Genomic DNA, 16,948 nt, shown 5'->3' on the forward strand with positions numbered 1-16,948 from the left:
ACTGGGTTAATAAAACACGGACTAGGGTTATAAAACACGGACTAGGGTATAAAATAGCTTAAATATACTACAGGTTTAATAGGAAATAATCTAAAAAAAGAGCAAGGCTGATTTCACGGTCAGGGAAGTATATTTTCCAATATTTCGAAAGGCACGGCCTTTCTTCTTCAGGGTATGTTTGGGTATGTCTCAAACATCCCCTGAAGAAGAAAGGCCGTGCCTTTCGAAATATTGGAAAATATACTTCCCTGACCGTGAAATCAGCCTTGCTCTTTTTTTAGATTATTTGCTTTACAATTTTTTTGCTGATTAGATCCTACACTACAGGATCCGGTACTTTTATTTTGTCACGGTGGTCCTTGCAAACACAGTTCATCACTGTTTTTTACTGAACAGGTTTAATAGGGTTGGGGTTTGGGTTAGGGTTAGAGGTCCCGTTGAGTTTAATTGACAAACTTACAATCATTTTCACAAATCATAATTCTTTGTTCGTGATCAATTCTTTGACTTCTTTGGGTCAGTATACTTTTGACTGAAGTATCCGTGTTTTAGGGACTTTCAGGATGTTTGTGGCGCACTTCTTACCGAAGCAAATTTCCGTTGCACAGGCCCTCTTGTCGCAAAGACATATTATGGAGTCGCTGAGATCAACCATGTTTTTTTCGATGGTTGTGAATGATTTTGTCCGCCATTTTCTCTTGCCTTTTATGCACTTATCATTGGCTTTCCCGGGACACCCCCGGGGATTTGTTTTAACGATCAAACAAAAACCTTCTAAATCCCCGGGGAATAGGGCATAAAAGTCACGCCAAATCCCCCTCCCCAGGGGCTTAGGAGCCAGAATACCTTTATTTTTCGCTAGCATCCTGGAGACTCACAAGACAGTTGCCTGTCTTAGCTTTAAATATCCGCTGCGGATGCAAGCTAAACCACTAAATAATGGAGGTACATGTCAGCTCTAAGAACACAATAGCTGTTTTTCAGATAAAAAGCAACTCAGAGAACTAAAAGACAGCGCAACAAGCTATAGCACGTGCACTATAGCTCTCGAGAGCGAGCTTTGTAAAGACGAGGATCTGTTAGACACTCATATCCTTGATTACAAACTTCCTGCAATCTTCCAATGATGACCAAATCCCGGGGGTGCATCCCTGGGATCTGAAGCGTTCGTTTCCAAAACTAAACAATGCTCCCACCCCGCGGGCCCAAAATATTGTCAAAAATATACAATTCCCCTCATGTTCCCAGTGCATTACTCCACTGCGCAATCATTTGGGCCCAGTTGTACAAAGCTCAAATCCTATGAAGTTTGATTCGAGTTTATATATTTTATGATAATAAGCATTTATCCAAAAGATTAAAAGGTAAAGAAAAGTCTAAATCAAAACTGAAAGCTACTGAAGGGCAAAAATCTTTTGGATAAATGCTTATTACTGACACCCTTTTCCCAGCAGTCATTGAGGTGCTTTGTCAATCAGCCAATCAGAGAATAGCAGAATGGCGTGTAGCCGCGTCAAGTTGAGAAAGTGGCGGGAAAATGCAGCACGTCCGCGTCAGCGGGAAACTTGAGCATGAAGAAAATTTTATATGTCAAAAGTTTTCTAGTTTCCCAAAGAAATAATTGGAAAACTGCTTGAGGAAACAAGGAGAAACTTCCACATTGATAAGGTATTTCAAACCTTTTTTCAGTGGGATGTGTTTTGTTTCTTTGGTGATGTTGACTGAAATTTAGCGGTCATTTCTTTATAGTTTTCAAAACGTTGATTTTTTTTTTGTGTGTGTGTTTTCAGCTGCTTTTTCTGAACAAAACCGTCAAGAAAGTTTCTCCGTCTCGAAGAAAGAATTTATTGGTAATCTTTGCAAGACTGACACGATCTGAGAAAGTATTTGAGTGTGTGTAACAAGAGAAAGACGGACTGGTAAGCGTTTATCAATTGGTAAAATGGCAGAGAACTGCGACAAACGGCCAGATCGTCAACTTTTCTTTTTCTTTCTTTCTTTCTTTTTTTGTTTTTGTTTTTCGATTCCCTCTCAACGGGTGTGTTCTGTTTTTCCAGCAAATAGGAAAACTTTAGCTTGCCGCAGCCGTCGCCAAGATTTCACGACTCTTTTTTGGGCCGGTCGATTGACCATTGTTGTCCATCTACAAAAGTAATTTTTTTCCTTGCAAAAGTGACGTAACCAAATGGAAAATAGTTATAATATCATCCCGGGTCCCAAAGCGATTTTAAAATCACACATAGCGTCTCGAGAATTTCAACAAGGAATCCAAGCGGCAAGGAATCAAATATCGCGACATAAGTTGTCGGTTTTCTAAAGAAACTGCGGTGATGCGTTGGTGGGGAGTAGAAACGAGTGTTTGGTTTATCAATGGAGTTGGTAACTGATGGTAAATTGGCCACTGTTAATCAAGGAATTGTGGGTTGAATGTGGTTAGCAGTCACTCGGCGGCCATGTTGAGTCTCGGGGAAATAAAAAGCTTTGTTTTCGCACGGCAAGCCTTGGCCAGACGCGAATTCAGTGCGAGGCTTACCGTGCAAAAACGAAACTTTTTATTCTCCTGAGACTCAACATGGCCGCCGAGTGATAAAGGTCTATTGGTGGGAGCATGGTCATCGGAGCCATTCGCTTTCATCCGCAGTTTACACACATTATGTATTCCATAAAGTAGGAGGTTGTCTAGCCGCCTGTGCTCCTTGCTGGGGTGCGATAATTGTTCACTCTCATAACAACAACAACAACAACAGCATCAATGATCGACACAAGAGTCAATTTTGGAATTTCGAAGGCAGATATCCCTAATTGGCTATCCTCACAAACTCAGCCAACTTCAAAAGACAATCTGCTTTTTTCTATTTGTTCGACTTTTGTGATATTCAGAGAAAACTGTCTGAATGCACGCACAAATGACGGATAAAATAACAAGTTGTACAACATGATCAACTTTACGCTATATACGTGGGAGAAAACGAATCTCTGCGATTTCATTGCAATTTTTCACACTAGAAATGAATATGAATTGGCTGAGAGATAATTTCTTGACGAAAGTTTGCTGATGTCCAGCCTCTGACATCCTGTGTTTGTGAACAGAAGATTCTCGACCATTCTACGGAAAACGACTTTTTTTTGTCGATGTTTAATTAATATCGCAGGAAGATTTCAACAAGATTTTGAGAAGAATTGATGCACAGATTTAATAAGATTAACCACAAATGCGCCCTTTGTGGACTACATTTGGAGAAAATATAGCTCCCTGGTCGAGACACATTCATCTTCTCATACGTTTGGTTTTTTGTTACTGCGCATACGATCTGCCCATCTTGGGATAGTCCGCAGAAACGCAGGTGTCAATTCAGTTTGAGGATGGTGCCTTCGAATACAGAGGTTCTTTTGCGTCGTTTATGATTATACGGCAAATCTTGGCAAAGACTATCTTAATCCAAAGAGAAAATTGGACTTAACCACGCATTTTTCAGAGATAATTAAGCTTCAATTTGAAAAAAAAAATGCCACGCACCGTTTTGTATTTTAAACTTTTTGTGGAATTATTGATGCCTAATTATCTCTGAAAATGTGTGTTTAACCCTAATTTTCTTTTTGGATTCCAATAGCCCTTCATAAATTCTGCTTTTCCCGTATAGCCATACACAGCAAAAACATAACTCTATATTAGAAGGCACCATCCTTTCATTTGTTAATCAGGCGTAATTAACATTCGTCATCTGTGCATGGAAAGAGTTTTTTTCTCTCTATATATGGTGCGAGTCCCCTAAATCTAACACAAGCCCAAGCAAATCTACCCCGTTGGACATTAACAACAACAACAGCGACATTATTATAATTAACGACATTATATATAACAAAACAACATAAACAGCAGCGATAGCAAGGACACTTACAACAATAACAGGAAGAACACTAACAACAAAAACAACAGCAGCAACAACAACAACAACCGACCAAACTCAACACGCACTTGAGACTATTTTGGAATTTGTAAGGAAGAGCTTCTTTTTCTGATTTACACTGTTTCATAATCGGTTTAATGTTCAAACGTATCTGACCTTTTCACGACTGTTCAAGTTGTTACTTTTAGGGAAGATCAAAAGTTTAATTAGCTGTTTACGCGACAGACCTCCTTCACTATCAGATATGATTTCCCTTACACTCGTACACACACAGTATTAGGCAGTTTCCGTTATCCCCACAGCAAGTTACAGGAACAAAGTCTCAGATAGATGGTGTCTTTTCAAACATTGACTATGAGGGAAATCAGCACTGAGGTGGTGTGGAGCTGAAAGATTCTAAAACTTAACAGCGTCAACTTTTACCGAAGTTTAAGGCATGAGTGACACCATAGTATTGTTAAAATTTTAAACTTTTGAATTGAGAATGGGACAAATAAAACATTTTAAATGCTTATAGCTTATGTTGCGGTGAAGAGAAAAGGGAGATGTAGTTGGAATTATTCAAGCAGTATGGGCATAGTCCGCCGTGATAGAGCGTTTTTCAATCGAGTGTCGTAAAACCAAAACCAAAGTAATTACTCTGGCCAATCCCAACAGGTGCAAACAGCGCAATGAACCAATCAGAATTCAAAGCAAATACATGTAACCGGCGCCAAGTGCGGAAAAATACGTGCGAGCAAGTCGGTTTTCATGCTCTATTCTCATTGGTTGAGAAAGTGGCGCGAGTTTTGCCAACCAATCACAGAGCGTAGTAAAGCAAAACAAAGTAAACGCGCGATTACTTTCGACACTCAATTGAAAATTGCTCTAATTAGTTGAGTAATTCTCTCTGCTTTCTTCTTGCTATTCACTGCAGCAAAGGCTATTCCTAGTCTTGTCTTTGTCTGTTGGCTGTTTCCTACCTAATTATCAAACCGACTTTTTTTCGCGGTAAAATACGCAATTGTGGAAAGGGGCAAACACGATACGAAAGAAAAAGAAACTAAATTGGATTTCTAATAATTTACGTAAATTTTGAAGGATAAATTTTTGCTTTTCTCTTGAAGTTTTTCTCGCGGACTTTAGCATGGTTAGCTAGAGTTTACAGACTGAATCGGTTTCCAAATGACTGATAATCTTATACAATTCACAATTTGCTCAGAATATGTTTCACCACCCATTTAAATCGGATTTTACTGCCAACCTTGGTAGTTTGGCGTCGTATATGCCCCTTTCCAAAAAAAGTCTTCTCCGGCTTTGGAAACTTTGTTTGCATAAAAGACGGTGCCTCCTAATGCAGTAGTATTTTTGTGCAGTTTATGGCTATGCGAGAAAAGCAGATTTTAGCCAGGGCTATTGAAATCCAAAGAGAAAATTGGAGGCACCACACATTTTTCTGAGATAGTTAAGCAACAATAATTTTAAAGTAGACGTGAAAACTGCTTTAAAATACATAGCAATTATTGCAAATGACAATTTGTGCCATCTCTTTTTCCAAATTGAAGCTTAATGATCTCAGAAAATGTTTGGTTACCCCCAATTTTCTTGTTTGGATCCCAATAATCCTTGCCAAGACCTGCTTTACCGCATAGTCATAAACTGCGCAAAATATCTTTACCTTAGTGGGCGTCGTCCTTAAGAATCGAATCGTCCCACTTCGGCAGTACCGGGTTGGCGAATCCGCAAATCCAACTTGCCTCGCGCCATTCATTCGCGGCACGATCCAATATTTTCTTTCGCGCGATTGTGTTCCGTATATTAGCAGCTTCTGAATTTTTTATGTTGCAGATAATAGACGTTGTTTCTTTTTGCAACATGAAAATTTATTGCCCGCAGAGCTAGGTGGTAATACGTAAATATAAATTTGCAAATACGCACGATTTGTTGCGCGAAAACACCAGCCAATTACACGCGTCACTCTGTACTTCGTCCCAATGCCATTCGTCGAACCAAGCCATGCCTTCTCCAAGTTTGAAATCATTCTCTGATTCCAAACATTTTTTTGAGTCTAATTTTCAATGTACCTATGTTAACACTGGTGCTCACCGTAAAAGAAACACCTTACACGAAACCTTTCAGCAGATTACACCACAAAAGATTTCTATGGAGCAAAAGAAAGATAATGAATGGAAAATGCCACAACTCCTTAAGCCTGTGAACAGGTTCCCAATCAGGTTAACCGCTCCTTGTTATATGGGTATGGCTATACGGCGAAAAGAAATATTGGCGAGCGCGGACTGGGGGCCCTTTTCTTTCGCCCCCAGTAAGGGCTTGGCTCGCCGATTTTTCAGCGCAACTTTCCACACCCCGCTCCCCTAATGCAGCTTGTTTGGCACGTTCGTAATTTCCGGCGATAATCACCACCTCATCTTCGCCAATTCTCGGCACCATTTCCCCAGCGCACAAGACAACAAATGGCTCTTGTTTACAAGTGTGATGAGGGATTTGATCCGTACAATGGACCATCCCTTGATACGAAAACGTGATGCCAGAGGTCAGATGATCCACGAATCATTGCTCTTGTAGAGCCTCACCGTTTTAGCTGGTTCCACCTGTTACACTTCCTGCATGTTTTTTTAAAAACTAGCTTCCCCTGATACCGTTAATTGTTTGCTCTCAGGGCCCAAAATCCTGATTCTCCGCTTCACACACGGTAAGGTCCATGTGTAATCAATTTAAACTTAGCAGGGTGCGAGTTTAATGTAAAGTCACTGGGTTCATTATATTTGCTTCTTTTGATTTTGGTTTCTGGCACAGATGATTTAACATATTAAAGTAGTTCCCTCCACTTCAACGTCAAAAGAGGTTAAACCCGTTTTCTGCGATATTTTGTTCCCATACACATCCAACATTAATAACTTCCACCAAGTGCTCTGGATTCTGCCAATCGTACGTGTTTGTCGAACCCTCAGGTTAGCCTACAGAAGAGCCGTAATTCTGCTGTGTGGGTTCTGGATTCTTACGTTTGGGGGTTAGTAATTCTTACGTTTGGGGGTTAGGGATTCTTACGTTTGGGGGTTAGTTTTCTTACGTTTGGGGGTTAGTAATTCTTACGTTTGGGGGTAAGGAATTCTTACGTTTGGGGGTTAGTCTTTTTACGTTTGGGGGTTATTAATTCATACGTTTGGAGTTTAGTTTTCTCACGTTTGGGGGTGAGGGATTCTTCCGTTTGCGGGTTAGTACTGTTCTTACGTTTGGGGGTTAGTTTTCTTAAGTTCGGGGGTTAGGGATTCTTACGTTTGGGGGTAAGTAATTCTTACGTTTGGGGGTTAGTAATTCTTACGTTTGGGGGTAAGGGATTCTTACGTTTAGTGGTTAGTAATTCTTACGTTTGGGAATTAGGGATTCTTACGTTTGGGGGTTAATAATTCTTACCTTTGGGGGTTAGTTTTTTTACGTTTGGGGGTTAGGGATTCTTACGTTTGGGGGTTAGTAATTCTTACGTTTGGGGGTTAGGGATTCTTACGTTTTGGGGTTAGTTTTCTTACGTTTGGGGGTTAGTAATTCTTACGTTTGGGGGTTAGGGATTCTTAGGTTTGGGGCTTAGTTTTCTTAGGTTTAGGGGTTAGGGATTCTTACGTTTGGAGGTTAGTTTTCTTACGTTTGGAGGTTAGTAATTCTTACGTTTGGGTGTTAGCAATTCTTACGTTCGGGGGTAGTAAATCTTACGTTTGGGGGTTAGGGATTCTTACGTTTGGGGGTTAGTAATTCTTACCTTTGGGGGTTAGTTTTCTTACGTTTGGGGGTTAGTAATTCTTACGTTTGGGGGTTAGGGATTCCTACGTTTGGGGGTTAGTAATTCTTACGTTTGGGGGTCAGTTTTCTTACGTTTGGGGGTTAGTAATTCTTACGTTTCGGGGTTAGTTTTCTTACGTTTGGAGGTTAGTAATTCTAACGTTTGGGGGTTAGTTTTCTTACGTTTGGAAGTTAAGGATCTTTTCCTTTCCGGGGTTAGTAATTCTTACCTTTGGGGGTTAGGGAATCTTACGTTTAGGGGTTAGTAATTCTTGCGTTTGGGGGTTAGTAATTATTACGTGTAAGGGTTAGTAATTATACATTTAAGGAGTTTTTTTTGTTACGTTTGGGGGTTAGGGATTCTTACGTTTGGGGGTTAGTTTTCTTACGTTTGGGGGTTAGGGATTCTTACGTTAAAGGGTTAGTAATTTTTACTTTTGGGGGTTAGTAATTCTTACGTTTGGGGGTTAGGGATTCTTACCTTTGGGGGTTAGTTTTCTTAAGTTTGGAGGTTAGTAATTCTTACGTTCAGGGGTTAGGTTTCTTACCTTTAGAAGTTAGGGATTCTTACGTTTGGGGGTTAGTAATTCTTACAATTTGAGGTTAGTTTTTTTACGTTTGAGGGTTAGGGATTCTTACGTTTAGTGGTTAGTAATTCTTACGTTTGGGAATTAGGCATTCTTACGTTTGGGGGTTAATAATTCTTACCTTTGGGGGTTTGTTTTTTTACGTTTGGGGGTTAGGGATTCTTACGTTTGGGGGTTAGTAATTCTTACGTTTGGGAGTTAGGGATTCTTACGTTTTGGGGTTAGTTTTCTTACGTTTGGGGGTTAGTAATTCTTACGTCTGGGGGTTAGGGATTCTTAGGTTTGGGGGTTAGTTTTCTTAGGTTTAGGGGTTAGGGATTCTTACGTTTGGGGGTTAGTTTTCTTACGTTTGGAGGTTAGTAATTCTTACGTTTGGGGGTTAGGGATTCTTACGTTTTGGGGTTAGTTTTCTTACGTTTGGGGGTTAGTAATTCTTACGTTTGGGGGTTAGGGATTCTTAGGTTTGGGGCTTAGTTTTCTTAGGTTTAGGGGTTAGGGATTCTTACGTTTGGAGGTTAGTTTTCTTACGTTTGGAGGTTAGTAATTCTTACGTTTGGGTGTTAGCAATTCTTACGTTCGGGGGTAGTAAATCTTACGTTTGGGGGTTAGGGATTCTTACGTTTGGGGGTTAGTAATTCTTACCTTTGGGGGTTAGTTTTCTTACGTTTGGGGGTTAGTAATTGTTACGTTTGGGGGTTAGGGATTCCTACGTTTGGGGGTTAGTTTTCTTCCGTTTGGGGGTTAGGGATTCTTACGTTTGGGGGTTAGTAATTCTTACGTTTGGGGGTCAGTTTTCTTACGTTTGGGGGTTAGTAATTCTTACGTTTCGGGGTTAGTTTTCTTACGTTTGGATGTTAGTAATTCTAACGTTTGGGGGTTAGTTTTCTTACGTTTGGAAGTTAAGGATCTTTTCCTTTCCGGAGTTAGTAATTCTTACCTTTGGGGGTTAGGGAATCTTACGTTTAGGGGTTAGTAATTCTTGCGTTTGGGGGTTAGTAATTATTACGTTTAAGGGTTAGTAATTATACATTTAAGGAGTTTTTTTTGTTACGTTTGGGGGTTAGGGATTCTTACGTTTGGGGGTTAGTTTTCTTACGTTTGGGGGTTAGGGATTCTTACGTTAAAGGGTTAGTAATTTTTACTTTTGGGGGTTAGTAATTCTTACGTTTGGGGGTTAGGGATTCTTACCTTTGGGGGTTAGTTTTCTTAAGTTTGGAGGTTAGTAATTCTTACGTTCAGGGGTTAGGTTTCTTACCTTTAGAAGTTAGGGATTCTTACGTTTGGGGGTTAGTAATTCTTACAATTTGAGGTTAGTTTTTTTACGTTTGAGGGTTAGGGATTCTTACGTTTAGTGGTTAGTAATTCTTACGTTTGGGAATTAGGCATTCTTACGTTTGGGGGTTAATAATTCTTACCTTTGGGGGTTTGTTTTTTTACGTTTGGGGGTTAGGGATTCTTACGTTTGGGGGTTAGTAATTCTTACGTTTGGGAGTTAGGGATTCTTACGTTTTGGGGTTAGTTTTCTTACGTTTGGGGGTTAGTAATTCTTACGTCTGGGGGTTAGGGATTCTTAGGTTTGGGGGTTAGTTTTCTTACGTTTGGAGGTTAGTAATTCTTACGTTTGGGTGTTAGCAATTCTTACTTTCGGGGGTAGTAATTCTCACGTTTGGGGGTTAGGGATTCTTACGTTTGGGGGTTAGTAATTATTACGTTTGGGGATTAGTTTTCTTACGTTTAGGAGTTAATAATTTTTACGTTTAGGGGTTATTTTTCTTACGTTTGGGGGTTACGGAATCTTACCTTTGGGGGTTAGTAATTCTTACGTTTGGGAATTAGGGATTCTTACATTTGAAGGTTAGTTTTCTTACGTTTGGGGGTTAATAATTCTTACGTTTAGGGGTTAGTCTTTTTATGTTTGGGGGTAAGGGATTCTTACCTTTGGGGATTAGTAATTCTTACGTTTAAGGGTTCGGGATTCTTACGTTTGGGGGTTAGTTTTTTTACGTTTGGGGGTCAGTAATTCTTACGTTTGGGGTTTAGGGATTCTTACGTTTGGGGGTTAGTTTTCTTAGGTTTTGGGGGTTGAGAATTCTGACGTTTTGGGGTTAGTAATTCTTACGTTGGAGTGTCAGTATTTCTTACGTTTGGGGGTTAGTTTTCTTAGGTTTTGGGGGTTGAGAATTCTGACGTTTTGGGGTTAGTAATTCTTACGTTGGAGTGTCAGTATTTTTTAGGTTTGGGGGTTAGTTTTCTTACGTTTGGGGGTTAGTTTTCTTATGTTTGTGGGCTAGGGATTTTTACGTTTGGGGGTTAGTAATTCTTACGTTTGGGGGTTAGTTTTCTTACGTTCAAGAATTTGTAATTCTTACGTTTGAAGGGTAGTTTTCGTACGTTTGGGGGTTAGGGAATCTTTCGTTTTGGGGTTTGTATTTCTTAAGTTTTAGGGGTAGTAATTCTTAAGTTTGGGGGTTAGGTTTCTTACGTTTGGCGGTTAGTTTTGTTACGTTTGGGGGTTATTTTTTTTTCGTTTGGGGGTTAGTAATTCTTACATTTTAGGGTTAGTAATTCTTACGTTTGGGTATTAGTAATTCTTACGTTTGGGGGTTTGTAATTCTTACGCTTGGGGGTTAGTTTTCGTACGTTTTGGGGTTAGGGATTCTTACGTTTGAGGGTTAGTAATTCTTAGGTTTGGGGGTTAGTTTTCTTACGTTTGAAGCTTAGTAATTCTTACGTTTGGAGGTTAGTTTTCTTACGTTTTTGGGTTAGGGATTCTTACGTTTAGGGATTAGTATTTCTTACGTTTGTGGGTTAGTTTTCTTACGTTTGGGGGTCACTAATTGTTACGCTTGGGGGTTAGTTTTCTTACGTTTGGGAGTTAGGGATTTTTACGTTTGGGGGTTACTAATTCTTACGTTTGGGGAGTAGTAATTCTCACGTTTGGGGGTTAGTTTTCTTACGTTTGGAGGTTAGTAATTCTTACGTCTAGGGGTTAGTAATTCTTACGTTTGGGGGTTAGGGATTCTCATATTTGGGGGTTTGTAATTCTTAGGTTAGGGGGTTTGTAATTCTTGCTGTTGGGGTTAGGGATTCTTACGTTTGAGGGTTAGCAATTCTTACGTTTAGGGGTTAGGGATTCTCACGTTTGGGGGTTAGGCATTCTTAAGTTTAAGTGTTAGTAATTCTTACGTTTGGGGGTTAGTAATTCTTACGTTTGGGAGTTAAGCATTCTTACGTTTGAGGGTTGGTAATTCTTACGCTTGGGGGTAAGTTTTCTTACGTTTGGGGGTGAGGGATTCTTAGGTTTTGGGGGTTAGTAATTCTTACGTTTGGGGGTTAGTAATTCTTACATGTGGGGGTAAGGGATTCTTACGGTTGGGGGTTAGTTTTATTACGTTTGGGCTTAGGGATTCCTACAATTGAGGGTTAGTAATTATTACGTTTGGGGGTTAGTAATTCTTACATTTGGGGGTTAAGGATTCTTACCTTTGGGGGTTAGTAGTTCTTAGGTTTGGGGGTTGGTTTTCTTACGTTTGGGAGTTACTAATTCTTACGTTTTGGGGTTAGTAATTCTTACGTTTGGGGGTTAGGGATTCTTACGTTTGGGGGTTAGTTTTCTTACGTTTGGGGGTTAGTAATTCTTACGTTTGGGGGTTAGGGATTCTTACGTTTGGGGGTTAGTTTTCTTACGTTTGGGGGTTAGTAATTCTTACGTTTGGGGGTTAGGGATTCTTACGAATGGGGGTTAGTAATTCTTACGTTTGGAGGTTAGTTTTCTCACGTTTGGGGGTTAGGGATTCTTACGTTTGGGGGTGAGTAATTCTTACGTTTGGGGATTAGTAATTCTCACGTTTGGGGGTTAGGGATTCTTACGTTTAGGGGTTAGTAATTCTTGCGTTTGGGGATTAGTAATTCTCACCTTTGGGGGTTAGGGATTCTTACGTTTGGGGGTTAGGGATTCTTACGTTTGGGGGTTAGTAATTCTGACGTTTGGGGGTTAGGGATTCTCACATTTGGGGATTAGTAATTCTCACGTTTGGGGGTTAGGGATTCTTACGTTTAGGGGTTAGTAATTCTTACGTTTGGGGATTAGTAATTCTCACGTTTGGGAGTTAGGGATTCTTACGTTTGGGGGTTAGTAATTCTTACGTTTGGGGGTGAGGGATTGTTACGTTTGGGGTTTAGTAATTCTCACGTTTGGGGGTTAGGGCTTCTCACGTTTGGGGATTAGTAATTCTCACGTTTGGGGGTTAGGGATTCTTACGTTTAGGTGTTTGTAATTCTTACGTTGGGGGGTTAGTAATTGTTACGTTTGGGGGTTAGTTTTCTTACGTTTGGGGATTAGTAATTCTTACGTTTGGGGGTAGTTTTCGTACGTTTGGGGGTTAGGGATTCTTACGTTTAGTGGTTAGTAAATCTTACGTTTGGGGGTTAGAAATTCTTACGTTCGGGGGTTAGGGATTCTCACGTTTGGGGATTAGTAATTCTCGCGTTTGGGGGTTAGTTTTCTTACGTTTGGGAGTTAGTAATTCTTACGTTTTGGGGTTAGTAATTCTTACGTTTGGGGGTTAGTTTTCTTACGTTTGGGGATTAGTAATTCTTACGTTTGGGGGTTAGTTTTCGTACGTTTGGGGGTAAGGGATTCTTACGTTTGAGGGTTAGTAAATCTTACGTTTGGGGGTTAGGGATTCTTACGTTTGGGGGTTAGTTTTCTTACGTTTGGGGGTTAGTAATTCTTACGTTTGGGGGTTAGGGATTCTTACGTTTGGAGGTTAGTTTTCTTACGTTTGGGAATTAGGGATTCTTACGTTTGGGGGTTAGTAATTCTTACGTTTGGGGATTAGTAATTCTCACGTTTGGGGATTAGGGATTCTTACGTTTAGGGGTTAGTAATTCTTACGTTTGGGGATTAGTAATTCTCACGTTTGGGGGTTAGGGATTCTTACGTTTGGGGGTTAGTAATTCTTACGTTTGGGGGTTAGGGATTCTTACGTTTGGGGGTTAGTAATTCTCACGTTTGGGGGTTAGGGATTCTCACGTTTGGGGATTAGTAATTCTCACGTTTGTGGGTTAGGGATTCTAACGTTTAGGTGTTAGTAAGTCTTTCGTTCGGAGGTTAGTAATTCTTACGTTTGGTAGTTAGGGATTCTTACGTTTGGGGGTGTGTAATTCTTACGTTTGGGGGTTTGTAATTCTTGCAGTTGGCGTTAGGGATTGTTACGTTTGGGGGTTAGGAATTCTCACGTTTGGGGGTTAGTTTTCTTACGTTTGGGGGTTAGGGATTCTCACGTTGGGGGGTTAGGGATTCTTGCGTTTAGGTGTTAGTAATTCTCACGTTTGGGGGTTAGTAATTCTTACGTTTGGGAGTTAGGGATTCTTACGTTTGGGGGTTAGTAATTTTTAAGCTTGGGGGTTAGTTTTCTTACGTTTGGGGGTGAGGGATTCTTAGGTTTTGGGGGTTAGTATTTCTTACCTTTGGGGGTTAGTAATTCTTACGTGTGGGGGTAAGGGATTCTTACGGTTGGGGGTTAGTTTTATTACGTTTGGGCTTAGGGATTCTTACAATTGAGGGTTAGTAATTGTTACGTTTGGGGGTTAGTAATTCTTACATTTGGGGGTAAGGATTCTTACTTTTGGTGGTTAGTAGTTCTCACGTTTGGGGGTAAGGTTTCTTACGTTTGGGAGTTAGTAATTCTTATGTTTTGGGGTTAGTAATTCTTACGTTTGGGGGTTAGTTTTCTTACGTTTGGGGGTTAGTAATTCTTTCGTTTGGGGGTTAGTTTTTGTACGTTTGGGGGTTAGGGATTCTTACGTTTAGGGGTTAGTAAATATTACGTTTGGGGGTTAGAAATTCTTGCGTTCGGGGGTTAGGGATTCTTACGTTTGGGGGTTAGTAATTCTTACGTTTGGGGGTTAGGGATTCTTACGATTGGGGGTTAGTAATTCTTACGTTTGGAGGTTAGTTTTCTTACGTTGGGGGGTTAGGGATTCTTACGTTTGGGGGTTAGTAATTGTTACTTTTGGGGATTAGTAATTCTCACGTTTGGGGGTTAGGGATTCTTACGTTTTGGGGTTAGTATTTCTTACGTTTGGGGATTAGTAATTCTTACGTTTGGGGGTTAGAGATTATTACGTTTGGGGGTTAGTAATTCTTACGTTTGGGGGTTAGGGATTCTTACGTTTGGGGGTTAGTAATTCTCACGTTTGGGGGTTAAGGAATCTCACGTTTGGGGATTAGCAATTCTCACGTTTGGGGGTTAGGGATTCTTACGTTTAGGTGTTAGTAATTCTTACGTTTGGGGGTAAGTAATTCTTACGTTTGGGAGTTGAGGATTCTTACGTTTGGGGGTTTGTAATTCTTGCGTTTGGGGTTAGGGATTGTTACGTTTGGGGGTTAGTAATTCTCACGTTTGGGGGTTAGTAATTATTACGTTTGGGGGTTAGGGATTCTCACGTTTGGGGGTTAGGGATTCTTGCGTTTAGGTGTTAGTAATTCTCACGTTTGGGGGTTAGTAATTCTTACGTTTGGGAGTTAGGGATTCTTACGTTTGGGGGTTAGTTATATTTTACGCTTGGGGGTTAGTTTTCTTACGTTTGGGGGTGAGGGATTCTTAGGTTTTGGGGGTTAGTAATTCTTATACCTTTGGGGGCTAGTAATTCTTACGTGTGGGGGTAAGGGATTCTTACGGTTGGGGGTTAGTTTTATTACGTTTGGGCTTAGGGATTCTTACAATTGAGGGTTAGTAATTGTTATGTTTGGGGGTTAGTAATTCTTACATTTGGGGGTTAGGGATTTTTACCTTTGGTGGTTAGTAGTTCTCACGTTTGGGGGTTAGTTTTTTTTACGTTTGGGAGTTAGTAATTCTTACGTTTTGGGGTTAGTAATTCTTACGTTTGGGGGTTAGGGATTCTTACGTTTGGGGGTTAGGTTTCTTACGTTTGGGGGTTAGGGATTCTTACGTTTAGGGGTTAGTAATTCTTACGTTTGGGGGTTAGAAATTCTTACGTTTGGGGGTTAGTAATTCTCACGTTTGGGGGTTAGGGATTCTTACGTTTGGGGATTAGTAATTCTCACGTTTTGGGGGTTAGAGATTCTTACTTTTGGGGATGAGTAATTCTCACGTTTTGGGGGTTAGGGATTCTTACGTTTGTGGGTTAGTTTTCCTACGTTTGGGGGTTAGTGTTTGGGCGGCATTGGAAAAGGATGCTTAATTAACTTCCACGTGGAGAATCTAGGAGAGAGCTCACCTGTTTTGTTTTGTTTACTAGAGCTGCAGGGCAGAAACATCGAGATCTTTTTGCTGCACGACGTCGGAAGCACGTCGAGCGTTCGAGAGGGGGCCCTCTACTTGCCTGAGGGTCTGAATCCGCCACTGCCTCCTACCTTGCAGGATAGAGGTGGGAAACCTAGCTACACCCTAAGACAAACTGAGTTTGGCAGAACATGTCCCATCACTAATACACAGACATGACAAACACAGCTCGCCGCGTTATGTTTGTCACATTTGTGTATTTGAACGCTAATATCAACTGAAAACAAACAAACAAAAATAAATAAATAAATACCGTTAATGTTCGAATTAGCGCCCCCTTTTGACCCAGAAAATTAAATAACAGTAAGCGCTAATTCTAGCATTACGGTAAACATTATAACAGCGACAAAGTTGAAATACTTGATGTTCTCGTCAAGTGGGAGTTTTTCTACGCTGTAATGTTCATAACCGCAGTCGAAGAATTTAGCTAGGTTATACTGTGCCCTTTCTTTAGTGATTCAGAACAAGAATAAGTGTTGGTCTTTGACCTAACTACCTGGGGTCTGTCAGCGGATTTGAAAATCTCTCAACATTTCATACAGATATTAGATCATTTTCATCGTCAAAAAAGCCAAGATTTAAACTCCTGGAGTAAGTATGAGATAAAACAGATTCAAGTTTTAATTGTTGCGTTGAAGAAAAATGGACTATGTTTACTTTTATTAGATTTGCCTTTATGTCACCATCACCCCCCCCCCCCCCCTTCAAAAAAAAAAAAAAACCCAAAAAAACACAATCAATATGTAGACGTTGGCAGGGACATCGCAACAGCTAAGTAGCCAATTACTGCGAGCCCAGAAATAAAATATATGTAAAAGAAAGAAAGAAAAAACACATCACATGCAGCACATTATTGGTACGTCAAGAAATCTTGTGGAGTTGCATTTCAAACAGATGTTTTTAAACGTTTGAGGCTTGCCCGGATAGTAGTTCATTCTGACAGCACGAGAGTAGTAGTCATAGAGGAGAGATTTGAAACTAGTAAGGCCCGGTTCATACGTCGAACTTTACATGAGCCGAACCTAATACCTATTAAGGTCGACCCAAATAATTAAGATCGGCAGTTGATTCAGACGTCGAACCTAACTGAAGTCGAACTTAATTAAAGCTCAAGTGAGAAAGTAGATTTTCGTGGTCAGCGGCTGTTGTTTTTACTCAACAAGATTCAAAATGGCGGGAAAGATGAATTCTGACATGAAAGAGCTTGTTTGGTAAAATAATAAAGACAGGCCAAACACGGCTCATACTGGTCGAGATAGGAAGAATATGACCTTCAAAGCTAATTTGCTCTTACGAGTACGTCTTTCAAAGGTCTCTCCTTTCTGTACGAAAGTAAGGAAGGGTCTTTGTAGATCCCCCTTAGCAGAGG

The 16,948-nt window shown here is 40.4% G+C and overlaps 1 protein-coding gene and 1 long non-coding RNA gene across 2 annotated transcripts in view; both read left to right on the forward strand.

The window, feature by feature from the left end:
- The window catches only part of LOC146461431 (D-aspartate oxidase-like), a 56,836-nt gene that overhangs the window by 18,934 nt on the left and 20,954 nt on the right, over window positions 1-16,948 (forward strand). The window lies entirely within an intron of this gene.
- Window positions 1,558-3,499, forward strand: LOC146461433 (uncharacterized). Its single transcript, XR_014857405.1, has 3 exons — window positions 1,558-1,668; window positions 1,791-1,919; window positions 2,058-3,499. It is a non-coding gene; the product is annotated as an uncharacterized LOC146461433 (long non-coding RNA).

Source organism: Pavona decussata, unplaced genomic scaffold (assembly GCF_977016875.1).
Source record: "Pavona decussata unplaced genomic scaffold, jaPavDecu1.1 SCAFFOLD_198, whole genome shotgun sequence".
Taxonomy (NCBI): domain Eukaryota; kingdom Metazoa; phylum Cnidaria; class Anthozoa; order Scleractinia; family Agariciidae; genus Pavona; species Pavona decussata.